This window comes from Calonectris borealis, chromosome 21 (assembly GCF_964195595.1).
Source record: "Calonectris borealis chromosome 21, bCalBor7.hap1.2, whole genome shotgun sequence".
In the NCBI taxonomy this organism is placed as follows: domain Eukaryota; kingdom Metazoa; phylum Chordata; class Aves; order Procellariiformes; family Procellariidae; genus Calonectris; species Calonectris borealis.
In genome coordinates this window covers 6,484,586-6,500,847 of record NC_134332.1, presented here as the reverse complement: position 1 = coordinate 6,500,847, position 16,262 = coordinate 6,484,586, and positions in this window count along the sequence as shown.

The window sequence follows — 16,262 nt, the reverse complement described above, 5'->3', positions numbered from 1 at the left end:
CCGTGAGAGCAGCTGGGAGGAGAGCAGGAAGGGCTGCTTGCACGGCTTAGGGGAAGGGCTCTGAATGCAACTAAGCCACCTTCTAGATGCAAGCGTCCACAAGAAGCGATGTGTGTGAGCTGGTTTCATAGCTTAGTGAGACTTTGCTACCAGGACGGTTAATATGTTTTTATCCTGGATAGGAAACAGAAACAACTCAGGGACCAGAATTCCCCTCTTCTTCCAGCTGGGAGAGGGACAGAGGTTATTTCTTGTTTCTTCTACCAATGTCTCTCATTTCTGGGAGAGGAGCTCAAAGGCCAAGAGTATGACAGGAGAGGTAAGTGTCACTCACACTGCCTGGGTTTGGGAGCTGAAAATGCCATCAGAGTCTATAGTGCCAGGCTGCAGGGGTGCTGCCGAAGCAGGCGCCCATGAGCGTTGGGTTGCAGATGGCTTTTGTCGTGGTGTCAGGACAGGCAGCAGCACTGATGGCACAGGGGAGGATTTCAGGCTTCCAAGGGGCTGTAGGTACTGCGGCCTGAGTTGTTTTGGAGGGGATTTAGACTTGGTTTTGGATGTCTGCACTTTCAGTCCACCCACAGGGTGTTCAGTTGTACCAGAGGTCCCTGGGTGCCCCTGCACCAACCATCACCCTGTGCAAGAGGGGAGGGTGACTTCAAGTGGAGCTGAGCATCTGCAGAGCTTGTTTTCATCCCTCTAAGATTCACTTGCCCTAAACCAGGGGTCCCAACCCTGCCCCAAGCGAGCGTGTCTTGCACAGGATGGAAATTGTGACCACATTGGCCTGTCTGTGCTGAAGGTTTTCCCGGGGCCAGGCTCAGGTCAGAGGACCCTATGGGCACGAGCTGCATTCCCATCACATGCGGCACTGTCAGACCTTGACAGAGCAGCTGTGCCACCTCCGGGAGCACCTCCCGATACAGATGACACACCAATTAGCACCAGCTCTGAAGGCAATAATTAATCTTCCCCATATCAGCCTCACCTGACAGCTCCCCACACCTCGGAGTCTTCCCTGCATGGGAAGAACTTTCTAAGCATGCTCGGGAACGCTATTTAAGCTCAGCTGGAGCCATTAGACCCAGTGGGAGCTGTGTTGGAGGAGTGCTGGTATCCAGCTCAGTGCCATCTGTGCCTGGCTATGGGCTCTGCTGATCCAAGACCTCAGCCTGTAGCCTGACGTTTCATCTTGCTGCGTCGCCATGGACCTGCCTGGCCATTGCTAGACCTGGCCCTGATCTGTGACTTGTCTTCCTGGCTTCACACTGGACCCATCTCATCACCATGGTGTTGCTGGATCTGGAGTTTTGGGTTGCTCTGGACTTTTGGTTGGACCTGGCCACCATCTCAGGCTTGCCCCACTCTTCCATGCAGGTACTGTGGGATGGACCCTGCTGGACTTGGGATCCCACTTGCTCACTCCTTCCTAAGAGAGTAGCCCTGCTCTTGCTGTCTACTGATATGGGGGCACCTTGGTGTGGGGGGCCAGGAAAGGCCATCAGGCCAAGTGCGCAGCTAGTGGGAAACACTGAAGGGGGCCTTGTGGCCAAGGCACCAATTGCCTTCTCCCCATGGGTGCCTAAAGCTAGAGTGGAAGGTGACATCCCTCCCTTTGGTGCCAGCTGTGTCCAGGGCGTGACCCATGTTGGTAGAATCCCCGCAACGTACCAGAAGAGCTCCCTGAGCATGGTTCCAAAACCTGCACCTCCTTCCTTGCCAAAGCGGCTTTGCTTTGGGTTGCAGGACAAATTGCTGGGGGTGCCCAGGGAAGGGGGCAGCCTGGGGTGACGCAGCATGTCAGCAACCTGGCTGGCAAATGTGTCACCCATGGTGTACCCCGGGGGTGGGTGTGCACTCCAGCATGCTGCTGCAACCCCACCTCTGGCTACCTAGCCCATGTTCCATCCCAATGTCATCTCTTTTCCATGCTGGTGTTGGAGATGCTCCCCCTGGGCCATCCGTGGTTCCTGACAGATAACCCACCACTGCATCTTGTGCCCACGCATGGGCTGAGGCTGCTCCCTCCCACCCAGCCCCAGGGGCCACCAGGGACATGCTTGTCCCTAGCACATCAACTGGCAGCGGGTGGCACTGGGGGGTCATGCCTGTGGGTGCTCAGATCAGATGCCATAGGCGGGAAGCCTGATGCCTGGACAAAGCACAGGCTGCCGAGATATGGAAACAGCAAAGTCCTCCCTGCTGGGATCGGCAGTGACGCGCACGATGCCTTTGCTGGTGTCTCTCCTGGTGCCTGCGGGTGTTGCCCGAGTCCCTGCTCAGCTGCTCCGTCACTTTGCAGTCAGCCGTTGGGGCTGGGGCGGTGTCACTGCTCGCTCGGTCCCCGCAGCCCCAGTTGCCTGTAGGAGCATCATCAGGGACAACTTGCCGGCCAGGGTCTCCCATTTTAGAGTTGCAGGAGGATCCTTAGTGGTTCCTGAGAAAGGCCTGAAAGCTGAAGACCAGTTGACCCTCAAATCGCTCCTAGACGTGAGTTGGGAGGTTTTTCTTTTATACAGACAGTGATAATGAACTGCTTTCACCAAGCTCGTGGGCTTGGAGCTCTGCAGGCAGGAGCGCTGCGGCTGGGGTTCTCGGGGCACTCCTGTACCAGGGACGTGGCTGCCTCCTCCGTGAGGTCCGGGGCTGTGGGAGTATGAACAGGATTTACCCTGTGTTTCTCCATGGACGTGGCCCAGCTCCAGCCAGAGGAAGGCGGGTGCACGCACATGTTCTCCGTGACCTCTGGCTAACTTCAGCTGCCTCCAGGAAAAGAGGTTTGTCTTTAAATATTCCTAAAAAGGAGCTAATCCAAGCTGCCTCCATTAATCAAAGCGAGCCTGTCTAAAGCCGCCTCCAGAGGTGGGTGCTGGCTGATGTGGTCAGCCTGGCTGCGAGGCTGAGTCCTCCCTGGGATTTCTTTCCGCGTGGGAAGAGGCTGCAGTGAAGGTACAGTACTGGACCAGAGCTGCTCTCTTACGCACCACAGTATGGTGCCAGCCTTGCTGGGCTTGCCTGGTCCTCAAGTGCTGCTGGGGCTGCTCCTACTGCAGTGTGGCTACCCAGCGGGACATTGTCCTTGCTGGCTGGTGCCTCTGGCCGTGATGGCTCTACCAAGAACCACAGAGGATGTGTGACATGGGCCTGGGGCACCTGAACAGTGTTTGCAGATAGACCCAAATTGGGGTACCACTTACAGGGGGTGCAAGGGCAACAGAAAGCCCATCTCTGTGTACACTAATGATATGTCCTTACACAGGGCAAGGGAAAGCTACTGATGATCCCTAGAAGGTTAAGTGCTGCTCTACTTCCCCACCCCACTCCCCCCCCCCCCAACTCCTGTGGTCTTCACTAAATAGACAAGCTGCAACCGGGAAAGCAAATTTTAACATCAGTGAGAGCAGGGGAAGATCATGGGTTGCGGTAGGGGAGAAAAGAGCAAGGACAGCTCAGGTAAGTTAGAGGTTTCCCAATAGCTGTGAATGATGCAATTAATCTGAGGGTGCAGAGGGAACTGTCTACAACAGCTTTCCAGACCACATGGAGATGGGGTGAGCCTCTGAAAGGTGGAGGGAGGACAAGCACTCCGACGTTTTCCAAGTTAAATCGTGACCATAGAGTCTAATTTCCTCCTCTGACAGGATATTCAAAGAATAGCTGTTAATAGTTACTGGGATGAACTGGAAGGAGTTTTCCAGGGCTTGGGAAATTCAATACCCAGAGCTGGGTAGGGAGGACAGAGGTGGGAGCTTGCCTGCTCATTGAATTTGGAGAGGATGGGGAGCTGGGAGGCATGCAAGCATTGCAGAAGACAGGCTTGGGATGAAAAGCATAAATTGGAGGAAAGGTCTGAAAGAAAGTTCTGCAGAGAAGAGTGGGAGTGAGCAAATGCACGTTCCAGGACGGGGAGGGCGAAGGGCTGGAAGGAAAACAAGCCTGGGGGGGATCTCAGTGCTCATGCTCCACACAAGGAATAATACCACAGGGTTGCAAGAAAGGCAAACATCCCATTAAAATGTATAAATAGGTGTGTTGCATATACAAGGGATGAAGTAATGCGGGGCCACGCGCGGTGCCTCGCTGGAGCGCTGTGGCCATATTTGGGTACCCTCCTGGGGAGGGAGCCCTCGGCGCTGCGCCGCATCAGCCATCTCGCCCGCAAAAGTGAGCTCCAGGAGGGGAGCAAGCGAGGGGGGTTTGTGCAGCCTGGGGAAGTTTCAGGTGAAGCATGATAAGCGGTTTCAAATATGCAAAAGACTGGCAGAAGGGAGACAGCAGTGCTTGGTTTGCCCAGTCCTCCTTGGGCAGGATGTGGAGCTGGCTCCAGAGGGTGAGATTTAGGTTAAACTTCAGGAAAATTGCTGTAGATGCAGCAGTAAAGCACCAAAATGGATTGATTAGGGTGGCTGCAGAATTGCTGCCACTGAACCTGGGGACAGAGGAGGATGGCTTAGCCAGAGCCGCAGGACTCTGCCTCAGTGGTCTCACAAGGTCCCACTTTGCCTGTCCTCCGTCACCCCTTGGTGCCTGTCAAGAGTTCAGCTGTAATTTTCTCCTGCCCAGCACACAGCTGGTCTTACTCACAGTGCTTCACAGAGATCACACCAATTAAACATTACTCCTCTGTAATGGGTTTGTTTCAGTTACTAAAACACCTGGATTTAAGGCACCTGCATCTGAAAATGGTCAGCCTGGGGAAGCGTGGCGAGACCAGCAAGTAACCCCCCGAATGGGTTGATTTCCCAGGTGGGATGAATTAGAAGGACAATAGAATCAGCCAGCATTGAACCCAGAGCATGCAGAAGAGTTAATAGTATAACTAAACTAATCTAGAACACCATTTACTTCCCCTTGACACTTTTCCCTTATCAATTCAGTTTATTAATAGTCATTAGATATGATTTTAGGGTCTACGTCTAGAGCTACCTCAGAGGACTTGTAGCCATCTCCAGGAAGCACCTGCAGAAGGGGCAGACCTCCCCAGCGTGGTTTGATGTTCTCCAGTTACAGATGTAGAGCTGGTCGGTGGCTCCCTGTGCCACTGTGCAGGAGTGGAGCTCGGCAGCGTGGGACTTGGCATCGGCTCCTGCTCCTCCTCCGGCCGTGGGGATCACTGCAAAGAGCCACTCATGGCTCCGTCAGGATACACACAGTCCAGGATCTTCTGTGGATGCTATTTTGAGTTTACTGACACCGTGCTTCCTGTGCTGTTTTATCAACCGATCCCTCGGGCTGGATTTCAGCTGCCCTAATTTCGGCACCTTGAGGAAGTCTGAGTAAGTCTGCCTGGGATTTCCCCATCCCTGCCTCCTGGAAAGAGCCTGCCCAGAAACCCAGGCCTGGGAAAAGGCCACTTGGAAAAAACTTCCCTGAGCCACAGCTCATGCTGTGGGCTCCCTGGGCAGGGTGGGACCCCTGGGACCATGTGGTGCCCATGCAGCCCCCAGGTTATTCCAGCCCATTGCAGCCCTGTTCTTCTTGATGCAACAGCTTCAGCTGTCAGCATGCTGCTGATGGAAGCCACCACCACTGCATCCCACCCCTGGCTTACCCTGCCATGATACCCAGCCATCCTCACCTGACATCTTCTGTCTAGGACAGAGTGAGCTCCTCCGGGTCAAACTCCTGCTAAGCAGCAGCTGTGGGCCAAGCCTGCTTAGTCTGCTACTACAGCCATGGAAGCAGTCACTCTGCCCTGAGCTACAGGGCATCTTTGTGGGCACATCTTGCCCTGCATTTGGCTGTTATTGCTAATGGTGTATCTCCCTGCTGGGGCTTTACCCGAGGGATGTGCCTGGAGGAATCACCATGTTCTCCCCAGCTCCCAGCCTGGGGCACCTCACCAGATCCCTGAGGCTTCTGTTTTTGTTAGCTTTTGGCATCGGCTCCAGCTTCCCCAGAGGGGCAGAGAGGATCCAGTCCCAAGGAGCCCACCCTTCACCAGATTCTGGCACCTGACCCCCATGAGATGTGTGTACATTTTTGTGGACAGCAAGTGATATGTGAAAGAAAAGTTAAAGCATTAACTGCAGCCAAAACCTCTGTTTTCACCTCTAACTTTGCCCCTCTCCTGCTCCTATAACAAGCCACACTATCCAAACGCTCTCACTCCAACCAGACCCATGCGGTATCTCGCCTGTTCTTCCAAGGAAAAAAAGAAAAAAATCTTCAAAATCCTGGAGAAAGATGTTCCCAGAACTTATGGTTTCCTTTTAAACTCTTTGAGCCACCTGACACAGGGTGTACCTGTGTGCAGGTACAAAAGGAGTTGCAGGCATGACTCTTCAAAATCGGGGAATCTGGTGCTGTGTTCCCACCCAGCCCTCCCCAGCTTCCATGTTTTCACAATGCAGCTCTCAGTTCCCCAGCAGCTTTCCCAAGGCTGCAACTGAAGAGGTAGGTACCCCTGTTAGCGGCCACAACTTGGCATTACTATCGCATGCCGTTTCTGATATATCACAACAGTTTTTCTTGAGATGACTTCATATATTCCCCCTGTGGGATCAAGGTTTCTGAGTCACAGGCTTGCTTTGCCTTTGACAAGGTCCTGCCATCTCTCCGGGTGCGGTGGGGGCCTTGGAAAGTCAGTTCTGAGCTTTTTCTTTGAGCATAAGCCGGTCCTTGGCTTCAAGGTTGTTGCTTCTCTCTCCAACGTGAAAAAGGGCTTGTGTGCCTTAGGTTTGCTCCAACTATTTCGAATGATGTAACAAGCATTTCTGCCCCTCCCTGCAGACTTCTTTAGCACAAACAGCACTGCAATTCTTGGGTGGCTCGAGGTCAGAACATGGTACTGAATGTTGCAGAGCACCTTGGCCTGACGCGACCCAGTGTCCTCAGCTTCATCAGTGCTATGGCCTCTGTCCTCTTCAGCTGCAAAAGCCACTCCATGCCGGTTCTGTTACTCCCATGACCCATGCCAAGGCCTTTCAGGTTGCACCCTGATGCCAAAGATCCAGCACCTCCACCTCTGAATGCTGCTCCTGATGCATCCAAGGCTCGGTTTTTGGCTTTGGTGATCCATTGGTGAAGTGCACTGAAGTCTCTGGGTTAGAGGGGGTTGATGAAATTCAATTCTTTGGATCCAGCTCAACAGAAATTGTTTTTCTTCTCCTTGCACCTGGTGGGCAGAAGATCTGCTTCATGCAGTGCTGATTCATCTTAGTTCTTCTCACTTGAGGAGGATCCAGTGACCTGCTTGGACAAGCTGGGAGTTATAAATACATCCCTGTGTAATACTCACATGACAATAAGCTAATGGGTAATGCTGATTGCCAATAAGAACAGGATTTGTCCCTACAGGTAGAGCCCCCTCTTCCTGGGGCTCATTTTGAGGTTGGGTTATTACTTGCCTCCCTGCAGCTGGATGCTGGACAATGCTAGTGAGACGGGTTAGGTGCATGAGAGGTGCAAGAAGTGGAACTTCACTGAGAAACCCCTACATGAGTAACACAAGGTGATGCCGTTGGTGCCAGAGCTGGAGTCAGCTTCTGGACGGGCTGCGTTCTGGTCCATCGGGAGCTGCCCATTAACTGCACTGAGGTAAACACAGCTCATACGGTGGGACAGCAGGAAGAAACTAAATTGATCTGTCTCTCTCCTTGGATATGATCCTGTCTGAAATAAAGGGGATAGTTGAATGTAACGCTGAATGTTTGATTTTTGGCCTTTAACATCCACGGTTCACTCAACATCCAGGTGTATTTGGTGTCCAGTTTGGGCAGCTGCCTGCGGCCCTTTCCCTTCCCAGCTGAGCCGAGCTGGCCTGAAACCCATGGCCTGGGAGTGGGAGGATTCGTCACTAATCCCCAGCCTGACTCATTTGTGTGTTGGGACCAGGGCGGGTCCGAGGGCTCAGACACCACAGGGCAAAGCAGCAGCAATCCACACGAATTATTTTCTCATCGCGTGCTTCTTCTAAGCTACTTACGTGATTTAGGTGCTGCCTGACGATATTGCACCAGTTGTGGGAGGCAGGTGCCTGGCAGGGAGCGCAGCTAGGACACTGCCACTGAGCACAGCTGTACCCGTCAGAGTTAAGGGACAAACCATTTTACCCCACTCTGACCAGGTTCCATGAGAGATGGTGACTAAAGAGGCTGCGTGAGCCAGTTCCTTACCTCTTAGGAGTTGCCTTGCCATGAGTGGACAATGATTAGGTGATTTTGGAAAAGCCATTTGTCTCCCAGCCCTCTGGACTTTGCCTTGTAGGGGGGGAAAAGATGACCAAAGACCACCAAAGTTCTGTCTTTATGACCCATCTGTGTCTCAGGTTTGAGTACTCATCTGAGCAGCGGAAGAGACTGTCCTGAGGAAGGTGTCTGGCTCCAGCACTTGGTTTAAATGGGGATTAGGGACGATTGCAAAAGCCACAGTGTTGCCACATAGAATTAATGCCCATTACCTTGGAGGTGCTGGGTGGCACAGACCTAGAAAGGAGACTCCAAGTATTGTAATCGCTGTGTTAGTAGTTTTATTTTGTTTCTGCCCAAGACTTAGTTTCCAGTGGAATAAGCCTGATGCCTTGGAGTGTTCACATCAGGACAGCGGATGGTGATGGTGATTTACAATGCTCAAAGTACAGAAGTTTGATGCCTTGTGACTTAAAGCCAACACCATTTTGTTCTTCCAAGAAGCAGAAAGCAAGCAATGTTAGGGAGACCAAAAGGCAAGAGGGAATGTCAAAGAATAGTTTTAAAATTTGATTTTTTTGCCCTTTGCTGCTGCTTTGTGATGGCTAAAGGCTGCCTGAGAAGACTTTGGAGAGATCAAGTTATATTTGATTTTACATTAGCCATCCAGAGCTGGTCGCCAAAGATGTTTTGCAGGAATTCATCTCTCATTCCCACCTGCTTGGTGCAGGTGTGAGGTGCCCCACACCAACAAACATACATGAATTTTGTAGCTAACTCTTCTAACTTCATGACAAAGGTCTCAGGGAGAGCTGGAGAACTCTCCAGCAGGTTTGTGGGCACTCAGCCCTTTCAGACTCTGTTTAGTCATCATAAGGCACAAAGAATTTGAACGTGAGCGTGTTTTTTTCCTTTTCTGGGCATATCCGAGATTGAGCTTGCCAGAGCAAGTGCTGAGGTTGCTCATTTTCTGGGGCATAGTGCTGAGATTGCACAGGGTCATAACAGAAACTGGGGTCTCCCACCTCCATCCCTCCAGCTCAAGGCCAGAGATACTGGCAGATGGGTTGGGAAGGCAGGGGAGGAAGGTGAGAGCATGCCTGTCCTCAGACTCCGTTTCTGTTCTTTATAGCAGATGGGTGAATTTTAATGAAGGATAAACTCTCAAAAGCACTGAAATGTCTTGAGGCAACGTCTTGTGATAGACAGCTGTAACAAAGGAGAACAGAACTGGGGAGGAGAAAATTTGGAGCATGCTCTTACACTCCTGTTAGCAGTGAGTGCCTGTGGGCAGATACGTGGTGCTGGGGGTAGAGACATTCCAGAGCGGTTTGTGAGTCAGCCGAGCTCCTCCCCATCACAACTTCACTCATCAAAGCAAGTATTTATAGCACAGGTAGGAGTAGGGAGAGAAATCAAAGAAGAGCTTCCCAGAAAGACGCATAAATCACTCCAAGAGTTCAGCTCTGGGGTTCTGCATTTTTTGCTTTAATGAGAATGAATAAAAGCGCCGTTGTTATTAGTAATATTTCTTAATATTATTTCATCGGTCTGCTTTTTGAATTAAAACCATCTTTGAGCAAAGAGATATTTCCATAGAGTTCTCCCAGCTTTCAGAGCTACCCCAGCAGGCTGCTAAGGACATGCTGTCTTATACTGGAGAAAATATTTTCTCCAGCACAGATCTGCTGAAAAACAATTCAGAAAGTCTGTCCAGGCCGATGTTTGCTGTCCGAACTTTCAGGAGACCTCCAGGCCTTCCAAAAAAGCGAAGCAGGAAAGCCAGGAAGGTGCTGTACCCAGCCCAGGTGAGAAAATATTTGCCACGTCAGGAGAAAGACCTAGTCAAGCGGTGGCTGCTCTTCTTTGTTGGCATCATCCTTATGCAGGTATTAACTGAGGATCCTGAGCAAGAGAGACTGGCTGGGGGAAAAAGCCTTAGAGAGCAGCTGCTCTATGCACCAGCATCACTGACGGCTGCACGGCTCGGGGCTGCAAGAAACAGCTCCAGAGAAGACAGAGCTATTTCAGAAGCCCCGGCAACAATTTTCTCAGCTTATGGGCACCAGCCTCTCAGGCAAACCCACAGCAGATGCGCCACAACAAGCAAGGTGACGTCCGCACGCCTTCTGCAGGCAATGCTTGACCAGTTTCTCCTGTGCAGAGCACTAACCTGTGTGTGAGAAGCTGTCTTCCTGTTCCTGCTCTTGGACATCAGCTGCTGGAGAACCGTCAGCAGCAGAAGTGGTCTGTGAACTTCTTCACCCCTCCAAGGGGACACGAGGACTCTGGATGGTGACACAGGGCCAGCGGTGGCCAGAAGCATCGAAGAAAGCCCAGGGCTGCAGCAAGACCTGTGCAGTTTTTACTGCTGATTCGTTTGTGACTGTGATTAGAGATCAGGGTTTCCGAGAGCTGTAACAAAAGGCTTCAGGAATTAGATTTACACTCCTGGATCGGGTTTGTACTGTGCTAACCTGCCTGTCACTGTTGCATAACTTTTTTCAGTGCCTCCATTTGCATGTTGTAATTTACTGTCAGTTCTCACAAATTAGAAGAAAGTAGCTCAGCTCTCGAAGCGATGAGAGTGCAAAGATCCTGTGCGCTTTTCTCCCTCTGTAACACTGTAAGAATAAAACTGCTAAGATCAGACTTTCACAACGTGCTTCATCTGACATTTTAAAATTAAGGTTTGCCACTCTGCTGCATGCTGAAAAGTGCTGACCATCCTGGGGAAATAAAACTGTCCAACCAGCAAGAATAGTGGGGTCAGAGCCACAGCAGGACCCAGACACCGACACGCTGGTGCCCAGCACGGGGAGAGGGTTCACAGACCTGGGTCAGGCTCTACGGCTCCGGTTGGGGAGATGGAGCACAACATGAAGCACAGGGCCAGGATAAGATATCTTCTTGGGAAAAAGCTGGGAGACCCCTAAAGGAAACCATGGGACGTGCTGGGAAAGAGGGCTGGTCAAGGGGCAGGTTGACCTAGAGATCACCAGTGGTCCCTTCTAACCAACACTTCTACCATTTCTATGTTTAACAGGGGGTTACTGGGAGTTTAGCAGCGCTTTGTGGTTCTGTGCGTGAAATATGGGATTGGCCACTGGTCCAGGGCAGTATGCTTGTAGGTTTTTTGAACTGAGTGAATGAGATGGTGTCTGGGGGCTACATAGCTTGGAGCGGGGCTGCAGCAGGCTGCATGAGTTAGGAATAAAGAAATCTGGCTCAGGACCTGCTTCTGCTCCTTGTCCAGCCATGGGGCTTACTACAAAGAGCCACTCATGGCTTCTTGCTGGAAATGCAGAGTCCAGGATTTTCAGTGGATGATATTTTGAGCTTATTGAATTTCCTGGGCTGTTTTATCAGCCAGCCCCTGAGGCTGGGATTCAGCTGCCCTAATTTAAGCATCCTGAGGAAAGCCTGAGTAAGTCTGCCCACGATTTCCCCAGCCCAGCACCCTGGGAAGAGCTTGCCTGGGGAAAGGCCACCTGGAAAACCTTCTCCAAGTCATGCCCATGCTCTGGATTCATGTATCCCATGTATCAGGGCTCCTCTCCATGAAGGTCAGTCCCAAAAGGCCACGCTATGCCTTAGCAGCCCCCAGCTTTGCCCTTTATGTCTCCGGTCCAACCTTCCACTCTGCAGAACAACTTCAAACTTTTGCCGGGTTGCTCAGGGCTGTATCCAGCCCAACTTTTAAAATCTCCAAGCATGGAGATTTCATCAGCTCCTTGGCGAACCTCTTACACTTGCCTGGGACTTAATTCAGATCTTTTCCATGCCACATGATGACAGACAGCTGGTGTGCCTCAGAGCAACGTGTCTCAGAAAGCAGGTCTTTTCATGGCAACAGCAATTAGTTCCTCAGGCCCTGATAAGAGCAGAACTCAAATGTTTCGTAATGACCTAAAGCAGCCACACATGACCCAGGGATGGAAGGAAGCTGGATTGCACATGCAGTGATTGCAGAAGAGGTGTGGAAAAGCCAAGTGCAGCACTGCAGGCCAGAACAGAGAAGAGCAGGGAGTTGCAGCCCACGGCAATTACAAATAGACCTGCTTATCTCAAAAAAAAGTAGCTGAAAAAGCTGAATCACTAACAGATTTTAGCTACTTAATTTCTACTGAAAAAAAAACCAGAGCAATCTGTCCATGTGCAGCCAGGGAACTGTCTGGAGTAAGGAGCAGCTGGGACACAACTTCTGCGAGTGGTGGTCCAGGATGAGTCCTTCAGAGGGGCTCTACATCCCATGTGTAGGCAGCCGAAGACCTGCAATCACAACGAATAACTGAATGTGGAGTTTTGTAAAATTCTGGAATTGTAAAGATTGTTGAAAATAAAAAAATCTTTCAACAATGGTGTTGGTGTTGAAATCTTTCAGAGTTGATTCTAAAGTTGGTAAGGACTTCCCCAACGCCCAGCATACCCCAAAGGCATCACGAGAGGGCAGCAGAGACAGAATCTGAGCAGGACCCAAAAGGCAGTGACCTGCAGTGTTTCAGACACCCAAATTTGAAACCGCAATGGCGCATATACAAGAAATATTGCTGAAGATGCTGTCAGTACCTTGCAGAGAGCTGATGTGGTCGGAAAACAGAATCTATCAAAACAAACTGGTGTGCTGGGGCATAACCCAGCAAAATGTATACAGAGATGCCTTCAATATAAAAAACCCCATCACCGAGTCTTACAGGTGAGAAGTTTTATTGTTCCATAGGGCATGGTACAGCGAGCTGAGGTATATGGTAATGCAGATGTAACAGAGGTTGCTATCAACCAACATCCAAGCCAGACATTGACAGCCTAAACCAATGCAACCACTGAAAATTCATTTTGGACCTGGTGGCTTGAATAAGCTAAATACAAAAAGGACCGTTAAAATCAGTCTGTTGCATGAAGTCTAGTGTTTCACGTCATGGTCAGCCCCTACTCCTATCTGTTACACTCCTGTTTGCTGCCACACTTGCTTTTGGCAGGATGTAACATGGACAGGACCAGCTCCGGCCGAGGGCAGGAGTGAAGGACACTGCTAGGACCGCACGTCCCTGATCCACAGCATGGTGCTGTGAGTGCTGTTGCGCAGCCGACCCTCTCCCAGCCCTCTTGTAGCTACTCCCAGGCCTGTGCATCACCAGGGCAGTTTAGAGGTACGTGCACCACTCCAGCTGAGCTCACAGAGGATGAGGCAGCCTGGCAGGACAGCTTTGGGAGCCCTGTGGTGCCCCGGAGGGATAATATGTCTGCGCTACGCCGCAGTCGGCAGAGCAGCGTATCCAGACAGGCTCTGTAGCTGGGACATGCCAGGACCCAGTCCTGCACTTGCATTTCCAGCCCTGCACACGGCTACTAGCAGGAGCTGCCTTTTCTTTGAAGGGAGCCCCTCGCACCCCAGCTCTATTGTCCCAGAGGTCTTCCACCCTCTGGGCCAGAGCCTGTGTCTCACTCCTTCCTCTCCCAGAACTCCCAGTTCCCTGCTCTGCCCACTCCAGAGCCTTCTAGATCCATGCTACAGCCCCAACCCCTTCTTTCCTCATACCACCCCTCCCTCCAACCTCTTTCCTTATCCAAGTCTCTTGGGCCATCTCAGCCCATCTTTCCTGCTGCCCCAGAGTCCCCCAGCCCTGCTGCTGGGCACAGAGTCCTTTGCTCCAGGAGACATCCCTGCTGGTAAAATCTCTTGGCAAACAGCATCCAGATGTGTACTGGGAGTGGCCCCTGGGACATTCCCACCATGTTCCCTGCCTGGGAATGGTCCCTCGGGAGCGTGACGGATGCATTACCCCGAACCCAGGGACTGTTCTGGCAGTTTGTTGTTACACATAATCACATTCCTGTACCCAGCAGCGTCCCCAGGAGCTGCTTAATTTAGTACTATAGATGTGTCCTATGGGACCAGGCGCACTGTGAGATGCAGCACTCCAAAGATGCTCCTAAAGGGGAACTTCTTGCCATATTTCCCCCATCCTACAACGTGAACACCCTTTCGACCCCCTGTGCCCATGCTCACCCAGAGCAGACACAGAGCTGCTCGCTCTTTTTTCCGAGGCAGCCGTAAGAAGACCATTCATAACCTCACTAGCAGAGATCTGCTCTCCCGCGCTATAACAGCAAGCTCTGCCGCAGCTTTTTGAGTCTCCACCAACCGTAGGAGCCGGCACCGCTTCCCCTCACTGCGACACAAGGGGCACCGAATGCTGCTCCCTGCAGAGGCGTGCCATGGGAATTGTAAACACAGCTGCTTTCGTTAGGCGCATTATTCACCCTCTGGCTCACTCTGAGCTGGACTGATGGTTTCTCAGGAGCGTAATGGAGAAAATATTAAAATGGTTTTTCGTTGCACTGCCTCACCTAGGTATTACGTGCTGCGCTACTCCATTGCGCAACTGGATGTTTGAAAAAGGGGAGCCTGAAAAGATTGCTGTAAAAAAGACTTAGAAGACAAAAATCAGGGGAAATGATAAGAAATCAATAATCAATGAGCAATCTAGTGAAGACATACCAGGGTCTGTACCTCTCCTTGCCCCACAGCATTAAAGAGCCAGTCAACAGAGCTCAAAGACATGAGATTGAAAACTGATTTGTGTTCACTCACATTGCAAAATATGAGTGAAAATTCTTTACGGGAGACAGAAAGTTTGATTATAAGGGGTTACCCTAACACCTAGCATTTCTGCTTCCTGGAGCAAAGCAATGTTCTTCACCGTTATTTCCTCTTAAACAATACCTTCAAAAAGTCCATCTACCTTACACCCAGAGGCCGTGTAGCTCCATCCAGCTGGTTGCTACTCTGATGTTTTGGCTATGGTTTCACCTGGTGTATTGAAAATCTCCTCTGAGCACACCCTTTCCCTGCTAACCAGTGTTTTCCTTCCTTTCCTTTCTCCTGCTCGGGTGAGTTTCCCGCTCACCTTCACTTTCTTTGGCTTGTTCGTGGCCGTGTGTCTGGACAGCCCAAGGGAAGGGCCCATCTTCATTGACATTGTCGTAAAAGGTAGCTGAAACGATGTCAAGTTTGTTAAAAAGAGGCACGCGTGGGAGAGGCTGTTGTAACTGAGCCTCCGTGCGTCCTCAGAGGCCACCACCAGCACACACCGGCCAGTGGCCCAACAACGCCAGGTGCCATCGCGGCCATGCAGCATGGGCACTGGCTCTGGGAGAGTGCTGGGGGTGGCGGGGAGGGACCCACTGGCACCATGGCGGTGTTGGGACCTTAGGGGATGTGGCGGGGACCTGGGGTAGGCGGCAGTGACTGGGGAGCATGGGGTGTGTAGTGGTGGCCCAGGAACATGGCGGCAGCCTGAGGTACACAGGGGAACAGGGGGACATGGCAGGGCCCTGAGGTACGTGAGGTAACCTGGGAACGTGGCAGGGCCATGAGGTAGACCAGGGGGTACGGGGACACAGCACGGCCCTGAGGCATGTGGGGTCACCTGGGAACACGGTGGGGCCCTGTGGCACACGGGGGACACAGTTCAGCCCCGAGGCACATGTAGCCACTGCAGGGCCCGGAGGCACACGAGGACACAGTGGGGTGGTGAGGCACACAGGGACACGGCTCAGCCCGGAGGTACCTGGGGGGCACTGGAACATGACTCGGCCCTGAGGCACACAGGGGACACGGCAGGGCTCTGAGGCACACGGGGACATAGGGGGCACAGCCCTGAGGCACACGGGGAATAAGGGGACACGGCAGGGCCCTGAAGCACACGGAGGACACAGGGACATGGCAGGGCACTGAAGCATACAGAGGACACGGGACATGGCGGGGCACTGAGGCAGACGGAGGACACGGGGACATGGCGGGGCACTGAGGCAGACGGAGGACACAGGGACATGGCGGGGCACTGAGGCACACGGAGGACATGGGGACATGGCGGGGCACTGAAGCATACAGAGGACACGGGACATGGCGGGGCACTGAGGCACACGGAGGACACGGGGACATGGCGGGGCACTGAGGCACACGGAGGACACGGCGCTGGCCACAGGCCGCCCCGCCCGCGCCACCGCTCCCGCCGGCGGCCCTGGGTCAGCGCCGGGCCCCAGCGCCGGGCGAGCCGCGGCTCCCGCCCTCCGCGCCGCGTTGCCATAGCGACGCCGCCCGGCGGGCCCCGCAGCGGCGGCCTCCCC